Below are 13,570 nucleotides of genomic sequence, written 5' to 3' on the forward strand. Positions count from 1 at the left end.
GCTATAGGTTGTTCATTTAGGCCCAGTATGATTGGCCGCTAGCCTAAACCCTTGTGTGTTTACTATTAAGTTTACTGGTGTACAAATACCTGTGTGTGCTTAATAAAAAGTAGTTCCTGTTCTACCCCCAATACCTGTGTGTGTCTGCTGTTCTTGGGGGGAGACTGACTGAATCTTTGTGAATGCGCTGACATCTGTGGTTTGGTGGCATGGGGAAGCTGTTTGGACAGATGTGCTCAGTCGGCACACAGGGAACCCATCAAACTGGTTTCTGAAGTGGGATCTGCTTCTTCCATCAGGGATCCAAACCACAGCAGAGAAGAGAAAGTGTACCCTGGCGAGGAAGAGCCAACAACGAGAGCCATTAAGTGCGAATTGCTGATGTGGATGCCTGGGCACAAGACAATGCTGAAAGGAGTGGAAAAGAGGAATCGCAGCAGATTGCAGAGAAGGCAAGCTATGGAGCCAGCCCATCTAAGGCGGCCATCCGAGTAACTAGGGAGGAGGTGAGGAAACAGACCACACGATATAAGGAGATTCGGAGGGCGGAAATGCTGGGGATTGATACCTCTGATTGGGAAGCTCCAGTGTGAAAGTTGCCCTAGCAGTGATAGGAGGGCCAATTCCAGAAGAGATGTGCCTGGAATAGAGAGCCTTGAGTAGGCTAGAGTTGTGGGAAGATGCCCGCAAGGAGTGGCAGAGACGCTGAGACCAAGTCCTGCTCACCCCAGAATGGAGCTTCGGGGACCAGGTAAATTTGCGGCTCCACGTTCTCGGGGATCAACCTACGAGCAGCCAAGTTATGGAGGCTAGTGTGAAAAGAGAAGCAGCTGAAGGAAGGATACCGAGCATTATATAAGTTTGCGAACCAACAGCAGGTGAGGTCAGGGACACCCTATTCCCTGGAAAGGGATGACCTCGGCATCAGCGGCCTACTATGGGAGATGTTTGCAGAAAAACAATACTTTGGCAGTCCTGAAGGATATAGGTTCTGCAACATCCAAGCCAAGAGACAGGAGAGATATCCGCTCTTGGAGGTACTAGCTCTAGGTCAATATCTCGATTGGCTAGTGTACCAGGAGTGGTACCTCGAGGCAGGCTATCTAGAACTGTTTGAGCATAACCTGTCACTGTCAGTAGAGTACACAGAATCAGGAGACAGGACACAGGACACATGAAGCTGTACCTGGACAGCTGGGAGGCTGGGTGGCTGACCCGGACCTGCAATACCCTGGGTTCTAGATCCTAGCTGTGGTACCACTTACCTCACAACCAGCTCCAGAAATAGGAGATATATTAGACTGGTCCTTGGAAGACATCAAGTTGACAGGTGTGGATGGGACCGAGACCTCCACACCTGCCCCATATAGATGCGGGGCAGCCTTCCTAGATCCTCAATGGCAGAGCCCAGTCCAGGTAGAGGATGCAACTGGCATCTCTCCCTATTGGCAATGTGTAGAAGGTGTCATCCCTTCCCAACAACAGCGGGGGTACCAGGGAGAGGATGCAAGTGTTATTTATCTCCAGCGGCAGATTATCGACCGGCTTCCAGGTGTAGTGGATGGGTTTCCACTGACACCCTCCCAGCAGACGAGCTGGCATCAGGGCAGAGTGCAGCTGGCATCTGCCCTCTCCTTGTCCTTCTTCCTAAACCTGACTGTGAACAGGCCAACCAAGCGCCGCTGGCCTCTGCCCACAATGCACAGATAGCCCCACAACTGGGAGCAAGAGAGACCCGACTAAAGTACCAGCCGAAGGGAAAACTATTGCTAATCTCTACCCTCAGGTCGCAGTGATGCTGGGCAGTCGATTGGCAGTCACCAGGGCTGACAGCCCCCCACCAGCGGAAAAGCTGGCATCAGGGCAGAGTGCCACTGTGTCAGGGTACCTGTGGTCTCTACCTCCGAAAGAGGTAGAGACTTAGCTGTTCCTTCATCCAGACGGCCTGATGGCTCTCTTCCCCACGGTCTATCCGGTCATGCAAGGCCGGCCGCGAGGGAGTGACTGCCTTTTACAGCATCTAGGCAGGAAGTTGTCATCAGGACACTCCTCCGGAACGACCTGTCACTCAATTGCTGCAGGACCAATCAGGATGCCTCGGAGGCGTGGTTACTGCTCTGAACAGGGTATTTAACAGAGCTTCTTTCATTAGCTCATTGCCCTGTCGTGGTTCTAGCTTGTTTTAGTCACTCAGTGCTTGTGTATTCTATTATCCCTTTTGGTTTTGACCCGGCTTGTTTACCTTACTCTGCTTATCTCTGTTACCCTTGATTCGGCTTGTCTCTCGCTTACCTGTCTTCTGTTACCCTCGACCTCGGCTTGTCTTTGACCATTCTATACTGTACTACTTACGTTAGTCCGGCCATTCTAAGGTCCGGTATACGTATCTGGCTACTGTTTGTACTCTGCGTGTTGGATCCCTGTCCCGATCCTGACATTACGACAGGGCCAATGGATCCTGCAAGTACAAACAGTCAGCTGGCTTCTCCTGATCCTAGGTTTGAAGCCATGGATCACAGAATGGATCAGATGGCGCTTGCGCTACAGGCTCTATTATCTCGTGCCAGTAACCCACCAGAGGAGATACGTAATACCCCTGTTTCTCCTGTCGGTTCAGGTCTAGAGGTAGCCACAGTGGGTGCTTCTTCTCGCATTACCCCCCCAGTACGCTATGGTGGGGCTCCTGAGAAGTGTCGTGGTTTCTTAAACCAAATTAGTATCCACTTTGAATTGCAACCTCGCTCTTACCCTACAGATAGGGCAAAGGTAGGATTTATTATCACCCTACTTATTGAGAAAGCTCTGAGATGGGCCAACCCATTATGGGAGAACGATAACCCATTAGTTTAGAACTATAACGCCTTTGTAACTGCTTTTAGAAGAACATTTGACCCTCCAGGTAGAAAGGTTAATGCAGCCAGATTACTGTTGCGTCTGAAACAGGAGAACCAAACACTTGTGGATTATGCACTACAGTTCAGGTCTCTGGCGTCAGAAGTCAAGTGGAATGAGCAGGCGTATATGGATGTATTTTTGAATGGCTTATCTGAAGTAATCCTTGATGAGGTTGCTACCAGAGAACTCCCTGAGAATTTAGAGGATTTAATTTTGTTCATCTCTCGTATAGATGAACGTTTAAGAGAGAGACAGAACACTCGAGAGAGGAACTGGAGACCTTCTTTTAGGTTAGCCCCCGCTTTTCCAAGTCCTGACTCCACGGTATCTTTGCTTCCTGAACCTATGCAGATAAAACAATTTCCCATCCCAGCTAAGGGAGACACCCTTGGCCGTTGAGGCCATAGATGGTAGACCACTACTAGACCCTGTTATCTTTCGTGAGACCATACCCATTGAGTTAAATGTTGGTATCCTACACGTGGAGAATTTATTTCTTCTGCTCATTTCGTCTCCTTCCGTTCCCATAGTTCTGGGGTACCCATGGTTGAAAGAACATAACCCTATTATCGATTGGGAGTTAGGGGAGATACTCTCGTGGGGCCAGGGCTGCCAGGATCGGTGTTTGTGCAAGGTTTCTCCATTAGCTAATATTAACATACAGGAGAATCCTACTCAGTCCACAGAGAGACAAATACCAGACCTTTACCTAGACTTAAGGGCAGTGTTTGACAAGAGGAATGCCGATTCTTTGCCGCCACACAGGTCATTTGACTGTAAAATTAAGCTTCTACCCGGGACTATGCCTCCGAGGGGCCATGTATATCCTTTGTCTGTTCAGGAAAACTCGGTTCTAGAGGAGTATATTCAGGAGAATTTAGAAAAGGGATTTATCAGGAGGTCTTCTTCTCCGGCCGGGGCGGGGTTCTTTTTCATTAAGAAGAAGGATGGCACGCTGAGACCTTGTATCGATTACCGAGGCTTGAATAAAATAACTGTCAGAAATGCCTATCCTATCCCACTGATTACCGAGTTATTTGATCGTCTTAAAGGCTCCAAAATCTTCACCAAGTTAGATCTCAGAGGGGCTTACAATTTGGTGAGAATCCAGCAAGGTCACGAGTGGATGACGGCATTCAATACCCGGTATGGCCATTACGAATACACTGTTATGCCATTTGGACTATGCAATGCTCCTGCAGTATTTCAAGATTTGATTAATGAGGTACTTAGGGAGTTTCAGCATGATTGTGTTATTGTTTACCTGGACGACATACTAATACACTCTAAGGAGATTGAGACTCACCATAGACAGGTTAGAAAGGTGTTACACAAACTTCTGCAACATGGTCTATACTGCAAATTGGAGAAGTGCAGTTTTGATCAGTCTCAGGTAGACTTTCTTGGGTACGTGATTTCTGGGGAAGGTTTTAAAATGGATCCTGGTAAACTCCAATCTATTTTAGACTGGCCTTTGCCCAAAGGACTCAAGGCTATCCAAAGGTTTATTGGTTTTTCCAACTACTATAGGCGCTTCATTAAGGGTTACTCCTCTATCATTGCGCCTATTACCAATATGACCAAACAAGGGGCTGATACTAAGTTCTGGTCTGAGGAAGCTCTTGGTGCTTTTAAGACTCTCAAGGAACTTTTTGCCTCAGCTCCCATTCTAGTTCATCCTGATACGACTCTGCCTTTCTTGCTCGAGGTCGATGCTTCTGAGACAGGAGTTGGGGCTGTTCTGTCTCAAAGGTTAGGGGTGGATAAACCGTTACACCCTTGTGGTTTCTTCTCTAAAAAAAATTCTGGGCCTGAGAGCAGATATGACATCGGGGAGAGGGAACTGTTAGCGGTCATTAAGGCTTTAAAGGAGTGGAGACATTTACTGGAAGGGACACTACACCCTGTTACTATTCTAACGGATCATAAGAACTTGTCTTATATTGGGGAGGCGAAGCGCTTGTCCGCCAGGCAGGCTCGCTGGGCCTTGTTCCTCACTCACTTTAATTATGTACTTACGTATAGACCTGGTTCTAAGAACTCTAAAGCCGATGCATTGTCTCGTCAATATGAACCATCCACTATAACTGAACCACTTCTGTCCTCCATAGTTCCTAAGGGGAATATCATCGCGAACACGAATCTCAGGATTCACTCTCCATTGCTTTCTGAGATCATGAAGTTTCAGCATTTGGCACCCAAACAGACCCCTGGGGATCGACACTTCGTTCCTGCCGCTCTCCAACTGGAGGTGCTACGCTGTCTCCATAACAGCAAGGTGGCTGGGCATCCTGGCATCCGCAAGACTTATGCGCTGGTCTCTAAAGATTTTTGGTGGCCTGACTTACGCAAGGATATTAAAGAATTCATCGGGGCATGTGAAGTTTGTACCAAGACCAAGCTACCCCATTCGCTTCCATGCGGATTTCTGCACCCTTTAGAGGTTCCGGAAAAGCCTTGGTCCTGCCTGGCAATGGACTTCATTGTTGATTTGCCTATCTCTAAAAAGCAGACTGTCATCCTCACTGTGGTAGACAGATTTACTAAAATGGCTCACTTCATTCCCTTACCTAAACTCCCATCTTCGCCCGAATTAGCGGAGATATTCGCCAGGGAGATTTTCCGTTTGCATGGGATACTTTCCCAGATTGTCTCTGACAGAGGCTCCCAATTTGTTTCCCGTTTTTGGAGATCATTCTGCTCCCAACTAGGCATCAAATTGAATTTCTCCTCTGCCTATCATCCTCAGTCCAATGGAGCTGCTGAACGCACTAACCAAAAAGTGGAACAATATTTACGTTGTTTCGTTTCAGAACACCAGGACGATTGGGTCGGTTTGATTCCTTGGGCGGAGTTTGCACATAACAATCTCATTTGTGATTCTACGCATTCTAGCCCTTTTTTCTTGAATTATGGCTTTCATCCTTCTATCCTTCCTTCGGAGTCTTCTTCTCAAGGGATACTGTCGGTGGATGTTCATGTTGCCAATTTAAGAAAGTTGTGGGATCAAACTCGACAAATCCTTCTGCACAATTCTACGCTGGTTAAAAAACACGCTGACAAACGTAGAAGGGCAGCACCGGTGTTTGTTCCAGGCGATAGAGTATCGTTAAGTACTAGAAACATTCGGTTAAAAGTGCCGTCCATGAAGTTTGCTCCTCGATATATTGGACCTTACAGGGTACTGTCTCAAATTAACCCAGTTGCGTATCGTTTAGCGTTGCCTAATGCCTTACGCATTCCTAATTCATTTCATGTTTCCTTGCTAAAACCATTAATATGTAACAGGTTCTCCTCCACGATCGCCCCTCCCCGCTCAGTTCAGGTGGAGGGTCAGGAGGAGTATGAGGTCAATTCCATCGTTGATTCTCGAATCTCCTGGGGGAAACTGCAATATCTGGTCGATTGGAAGGGTTATGGTCCTGAGGAGAGAAGTTGGGTACCTCAGGAGGAGGTGCATGCTCCCCGTCTCCGCAGGGCGTTTCACTCTCGATTCCCTTCTCGCCCTGGTGTATTCCGCCCGGTGGGCGTATCTGAGAGGGGGGGTACTGTCAGGGTACCTGTGGTCTCTACCTCCGAAAGAGGTAGAGACTTAGCTGTTCCTTCATCCAGACGGCCTGATGGCTCTCTTCCCCACGGTCTATCCGGTCATGCAAGGCCGGCCGCGAGGGAGTGACTGCCTTTTACAGCATCTAGGCAGGAAGTTGTCATCAGGACACTCCTCCGGAACGACCTGTCACTCAATTGCTGCAGGACCAATCAGGACGCCTCGGAGGCGTGGTTACTGCTCTGAACAGGGTATTTAACCCCTTAAGGACACATGACGTGTGAGACACGTCATGATTGCCTTTTATTCCAGAAGTTTGGTCCTTAAGGGGTTAACAGAGCTTCTTTCATTAGCTCATTGCCCTGTCGTGGTTCTAGCTTGTTCTAGTCACTCAGTGCTTGTGTATTCTATTATCCCTTTTGGTTTTGACCCGGCTTGTTTACCTTACTCTGCTTATCTCTGTTACCCTTGATTCGGCTTGTCTCTCGCTTACCTGTCTTCTGTTACCCTCGACCTCGGCTTGTCTTTGACCATTCTATACTGTACTACTTACGTTAGTCCGGCCATTCTAAGGTCCGGTATACGTATCTGGCTACTGTTTGTACTCTGCGTGTTGGATCCCTGTCCCGATCCTGACACACTGGGCTCTGCCTTCCCTCATCAGAAGCTTGGGAGGAGACAGACCCAGCATTGAAGGACCTTTGCCCAGTACAGGTGGTCACCACCTGTGGTCCCTTGGGATGCTTGACAGCTGGCCTTAAACAACTACATTTGGCCAAAGTGGCACCTGGGGTTGGCTGAGTGTTTTATATCAGGCCCTGGTTCCAAACTCTGCAGGGCCATTTGTTGATAATGGGTGGGTAACTGGGAGCAACCAACGGGTCCCACTCTTGCAAAGCACAGAGGGCTTAAAGTGAATAAAGGGGTCCTCCTGCAAGTTGAGGAAAAAAAACCTCTTGAACTGCTGGAGAGGATTGCCTACAGACTACGGGCCGGCCCTCCACTACCCCGGCGGGCAACCTTTTACCCAAACAGACTTTATGTGAGCAGCCTGGACAGCATCCAGCAAACCCATTAGGGTCACGCCGTGTCTGCCGGCTTTGATCTGGGTGGAGATATGTGACAGACTGCTAGCGCACCATCACTAGGGGCTCCTTTGTTTGGGTGGGCTCTGGTGGGGGGACATGGCTATTTGGTCCTAGCCTCAACATAGAGAGACAAGATGGCGCTGAGCCAGCGACTGTGTGGCCATGTTGGTGGGGGCTGGGACTTTCCTCTTTGTAACTCAGGGAGTGGAGTCACGTATTGTTAATGGCGTGTTAATCCTTCTGCCCAAGGTATAGTGTTTTGCTGTGTATGCAAAGTAGGTGTGCATGGATTGTATGTCCTATTAATGATTAATATGCTTAATGTGATTGGTTGTTTCTTTAGGTCCAGTATGATTCGCCCCTGGCCCAAAACCTTGTGTGTTTACTAATGAGTTTACTGGTGTACAAATATCTGTGTGTGCTTAATAAAAGGTAGTTCCTGTTCTACCCTCAATACCTGTGTGTGTCTGCTGTTCTTGGGGGGAGAGGTGTTAGCTGACGGAATTTTCGTGAATGGGCTGACATCTGTGGTTTGGTGACGGGAAGAAACTGTTCACATTGGGTATATAAGAAAAGTGGTCAGGTACTCATTGTTATAACCTATATTGTATCTGGTCTATATTAGGTCTAAAATAGTACATTTATGAATGTGGATGGAAAATAGTACATTTGTGAATGTGGATGGAAACTACAACTAACCTTCTGTTAGTCCATTAAGATCACACTTTTTTTCAGTTTATTTAGTTGTATACTGTAAATATTAATTAGAGTAAAGATCTATATCACATCGAACTCTATATTTACTTGTGAATAAACAGAGTGAAATTGAACTCCTCATTCTAGCCACTTGGTGACAATGTTTTGAAATGGTAAATCCATTTTGATTCTTTCCATAACCACTTCGCAACGCATGATGGATAATTTCCGTCATGCTTGTCCTACCGTTAGGGACGGAACATTTTCATCATTTACTAAAGTTAACCTCAGATCGCCGAAATTGCGGCAGACCAGGAGCGATTTATCGTGCTGTTCCTGCAGCTGTGCTCACTTTGACTCTGTGTCAGAGTGAGAACATGTGCATCAGGGACTCCTTGGTTTATTTAGTTTCTTCTATATTGATTTCTTAGGGATTCACCATCATTTTTATTTTGATGATATATCTCTAATTCACAATATTAACCATTGTCAATATCCTATTGTGGATTTAGATTGTCTATTGTTTGGATCGAGTGATATGTGTTTTAAATCTAAATTTCATATAAATTCACAGTATTCACCATTGTCACCGTTGTCAATATCCTATTGTGGATTTCGATTATCTATTATTTGGATCAAGTGATATGTGTTTTAAATCTAAATTTCATATCAATTATAACCCCATTTCATTTGGATATTTACTAAATCAAATTTCTTTGAAAATATTCCCCTTTAATTATTATATTTCCCCCTTAACATATTTCAGTATTATACATGTGTATGTATTATAGGTGCCAAAAACAAAATTTTTCCTTTTTTTCTTTTTTTTTCCCTTTATAAGAGTGTGGAGACCCTAACAGTCTCTATTAAGCACTTACACTCACTTACATTCATTCCAGGTAAATTTTAAAACTATATGTGTATATTCGACCATTCATCATATTCCACACCTTTCTTGAGATCTTACTAGTCTCACTAGTGTTATTTCCTATGTTGTGTTAATATTTCTATTATTTTGTCCTTTCTAAATAGACACAAAAAAAAAAAATGTAAATAATAATTCCTACTCCTCTACCTAATCCCCCTTACATCTCTTTTTCCATATATTTAATGGTGGCGTTTCAGTTTAGAATAGTCCCAGTTTACCCACCTTCTCTAGTGGGTCCGAAATAATTATCGTTTTCCCTTTGTGAAGGATAATTAATTTTACTGGAAAACCCCATCTGTAATGAATATTGTTTTTTCGTAGTTGTAAGGTTATTTCTTGAAATTTTTTCCTAGACATACGTGTGGCCGCTGATAAATCAGGGTATATGGCAAGTCCTGTAAATTTTTCGTCATGTGGTTTCTGGTTTCTAATTTTCTGTAACAACTTATCTTTTATAAGGCAATTCATAAATCGTACAATAACGTCCCTAGGTTCAGAAGGGTTAATTCCTGTTGGTTTCGGTAACCTGTGCCATCTTTCAAAAGGATGTATTCCTTCATGTTGGTTATCAAGAAATTGACCCACAAATTCTTTAAGATATTTTTCCACATCATCATGGTTTATGTTTTCTGGTATACCTTTTATACGGATATTATTTCTTCTCGATCTATCCTCTATTTTTGTTCAAGAGTTAGTATTTTAGATTTCATTAAATTATTTTCTACCTGGAGCGTTTGTATTTCATCTTGTAATTTTATGAAGTTTTGATTTTGATTTTCTAATTTCTCTTTTATTTCTATTACTTCATTTTTTAGTTCAATTGATGTTGCTTGAAGGTCTTGTTTTATCTTACAATATAAATTGTCCAATGCTTCTATCATACTTTCTTGTGAGCATGTTTTTTGTGTTATTACACTTCCTTCTTCTGTATTAATTTGAGGCAGAGAATCCTCTGGTGTAGTAGATAGTCTTAATTGCTTTGGTGGGGGGTTATGTGATTTTGGGGAGTAAAAGGTATTTATAGTTTTTGATTTATCAACTTTATCTGATTCCACCTGTTTCTCTTTCCTGGGGGCCATTATCTCTTAGTTTAAGGTCCTCCTTTCTTTTCCTCCCTTCCTTTTCTATCCCTCTCCGTTTCCCTCTCCCCTATTCTCCTCTGTCTCACTCTCCCTACAATCTTTCCCTGCTTTGCTATCTCTTTAACCTCTTTCGGCTCTTTAATCTCTTATCTTTAATCTCTTATCTCTCTTGTGTCTTCTCTCTTCTTTCTTACACAACTGTAGTTATTTGTACAGGGACAATTTCACTTTAACATCCACTAAGGTCTTACCTTATACTTTATGAGACCTTTTCCATCAGCAGAGATTCACTATCAACTCATACCTTAAGTTTGGTGTTGTAATGGAACCTTCCTTGATTGGTGCACCTGACAGCGTTATGGCGTTATGGAGATTGTTGGCAACTCACATTGTACGCCGATGCTCCTCTGATTGCCTCCGATAGCGCCCGCAAACATACCTTAGGTTAAGTGTTGAGAGATTGAGAGAGGAACGTTCCTCAGTCGTTACCTTTCGAGGTTATGGGATTATCGTAGCACTCTTCACTTAGAGAACGCCGCCAGTCCTCTGGCTTGCTCTCCCTACACGCCGCATCCACATCCACGCTCACGCAACACCTTACTTCCGGTTGACGTCCTACGTCATGCCGTCAAAAGTGTGCATCAGGGACTCCTGATCCGACTCCCTATTCTTCCACATTCAGTGTGAAGTGCAGAGAGATGAATCAGTGTTTCTGATCTTCTCCCTGCAAAATAAAAATAAAAAAGAAATTAAAATCCCTCCCCACCTTTACCAAGTTTAAATAGAAAATATCCCCTTCCCTACCATTTAATCAATGTAATCCGATGTTTTTTTTAACCCCTGAGAGTTAACTTTAATTTTTTTTATCCCTATTAACCCTAAGAGGCTAAATTTATTTAATTAATTCATTTAAATATTTTAAAATTATATATTTAGTTAGCTGGGGGGAGGGGGAGATAGTGGAAAATTATGGAATTTTCAGTTAGTGCTGTTTACTGCTAGTTAGGAGCTAATGGTAAAAAAAAAAAAGTTTATAAAAATTTAAAAAATACCCCAGGGTATATTTAAAAAAAAAATGGTATGTGTTTGTGGGGTAATTTTAATAACCAACCAGCTAAGCTACTTCAAAATGGGACATGGACCAAGCATAAAACTTCAGTTTGAAAAAAAACCTGAATGGCTGTGTCTCAACTGTGCCCCTTCAACATCCACATAAACCTGGAAAAGGTACATACGGAGGTATTCCTATACTCATGCAACATAGCTGAGTAACCTATAAAGTGTTATACTGCCATAGCACACATAAGGTTTAGGAAATATGCAGTAAAAGTTCACTCTGTGGGTCACAAAGGCAGAAAAATGCTTTTTTCCACTTTACTTTTTACCGAATAGCGAAAAAAGGATCCCATGCTAAGGTTCAAAATATGCCATTTGAATTACCCTGGGGTGTATTCATTAAGAAATGGTATGCATGTGTGGGGTAGTTTGAATAACCAACCAGCTAAACTACTCCAAAACGGGAGGTGTACACAGCATACATATTTAAAGTTTGAAAAAAATCTGGTATGGCTGTGTCTCAAATGTGCTCCTTCCACGTCCACATAAATCTGGTAAACATACATACAGGGGTATTGTTGTACTCAAGCAACATAGCTAATCAAAATATGAAGTATTATACAGCCATAGCACACATAAGGTTTGCAAAATATACTGTGCAAACTCACTTTGTGTGTCAAAAAGGTAGAAAATATGCTTATTACCACTACACTTGGTACAAGCTAGCAGAAAAATTATCCCTTGCAAAAGTTCAAAATATGCCTATTGAAATACCCTGGGATGTCTTCTTTAAGAAATGGTATGCCTTCATGGTGTAGTTGGAATATTTAGCCTGCTAAAGTGCTCCAAAATAAAACACTGGCCCATCAAAACCATCTATGAAAATTCACACTTAAAAACCTGAACTTGTCACATCTCCTTTACAGTACTGTAACTTCACAAAATAGTGTATAGGTCATATATTGGGCATATTGTTTTACTCAGAAGATGTAACTGAGCATAATTTGGGGGATTTTATGACAGTGGCACATATCATGTATAAGAAATACCAAGCAAAATTGCAACATGCCCTTTTTTCCCTCAGCACAAACATTGACATTAATTGGTGAAAAAATTGTGACAAGTTAAGGCACAATATATGCCATATAAGATACCCTGTAGTGTCTGTTTTCTCATATGAAAGCCCTTTGTGGGGTATTTGGACAGTGAAACAGCTATAATGCCCAAAATGAGACATAGGTCCATCAAATCAATCCATTCTAACTATAGAGCTTAGTGGTGTACTAGCAAAACCATTAACAGATTTATTTAACCAATCATTGATAACAGGAGTAGTCCCAGAAGATTGGAAGTTAGCGAATGTTGTGCCCATTCACAAGAAAGGTAATAGGGAGGAGTCGGGCAACTATAGGCCAGTAAGCCTAACTTCAGTAGTGGGGAAAGTGATGGAAACCATGTTAAAGGATAGGATTGTTGAACATCTAAAAACACATGGATTTCAAGATCAGAGACAACATGGGTTTACTTCAGGGAGATCATGCCAAACTAATCTTATTGATTTTTTTGATTGGGTAACTAAAATTATAGATCAGGGTGGTGCAGTAGACATTGCTTACCTCGATTTCAGTAAGGCTTTTGACACTGTTGCACATAGAAGGCTTATCAACAAACTACAATCTTTGAGTTTGGATTCCAATATTGTTGAATGGGTAAGGCAGTGGCTGAGTGACAGGCAACAGAGGGTTGTAGTCAATGGAGTATATTCGAAGCTTGGGCTTGTCACCAGTGGGGTACCTCAGGGATCTGTACTTGGACCCATTCTCTTTAATATTTTTATTAGTGATATTGCAGAAGGTCTTGATGGTAAGGTGTGTCTTTTTGCGGATGATACTAAGATATGTAACAGGGTTGATGTTCCAGGAGGGATAAGCCAAATGGAAAATGATTTAGGTAAACTAGAAAAATGGTCAGAGTTGTGGCAACTGACATTTAATGTGGATAAGTGCAAGATAATGCATCTTGGACGTAAAAACCCAAGGGCAGAGTACAGAATATTTGATAGAGTCCTAACCTCAACATCTGAGGAAAGGGATTTAGGGGTGATTATTTCTGATGACTTAAAGGTAGGCAGACAATGTAATAGAGCAGCAGGAAATGCTAGCAGAATGCTTGGTTGTATAGGGAGAGGTATTAGCAGTAGAAAGAGGGAAGTGCTCATGCCATTGTACAGAACACTGGTGAGACCTCACTTGGAGTACTGTACACAGTACTGGAGACC

This window comes from Pelobates fuscus, chromosome 1 (genome assembly GCF_036172605.1).
Source record: "Pelobates fuscus isolate aPelFus1 chromosome 1, aPelFus1.pri, whole genome shotgun sequence".
NCBI classification, from domain to species: Eukaryota; Metazoa; Chordata; class Amphibia; order Anura; family Pelobatidae; genus Pelobates; species Pelobates fuscus.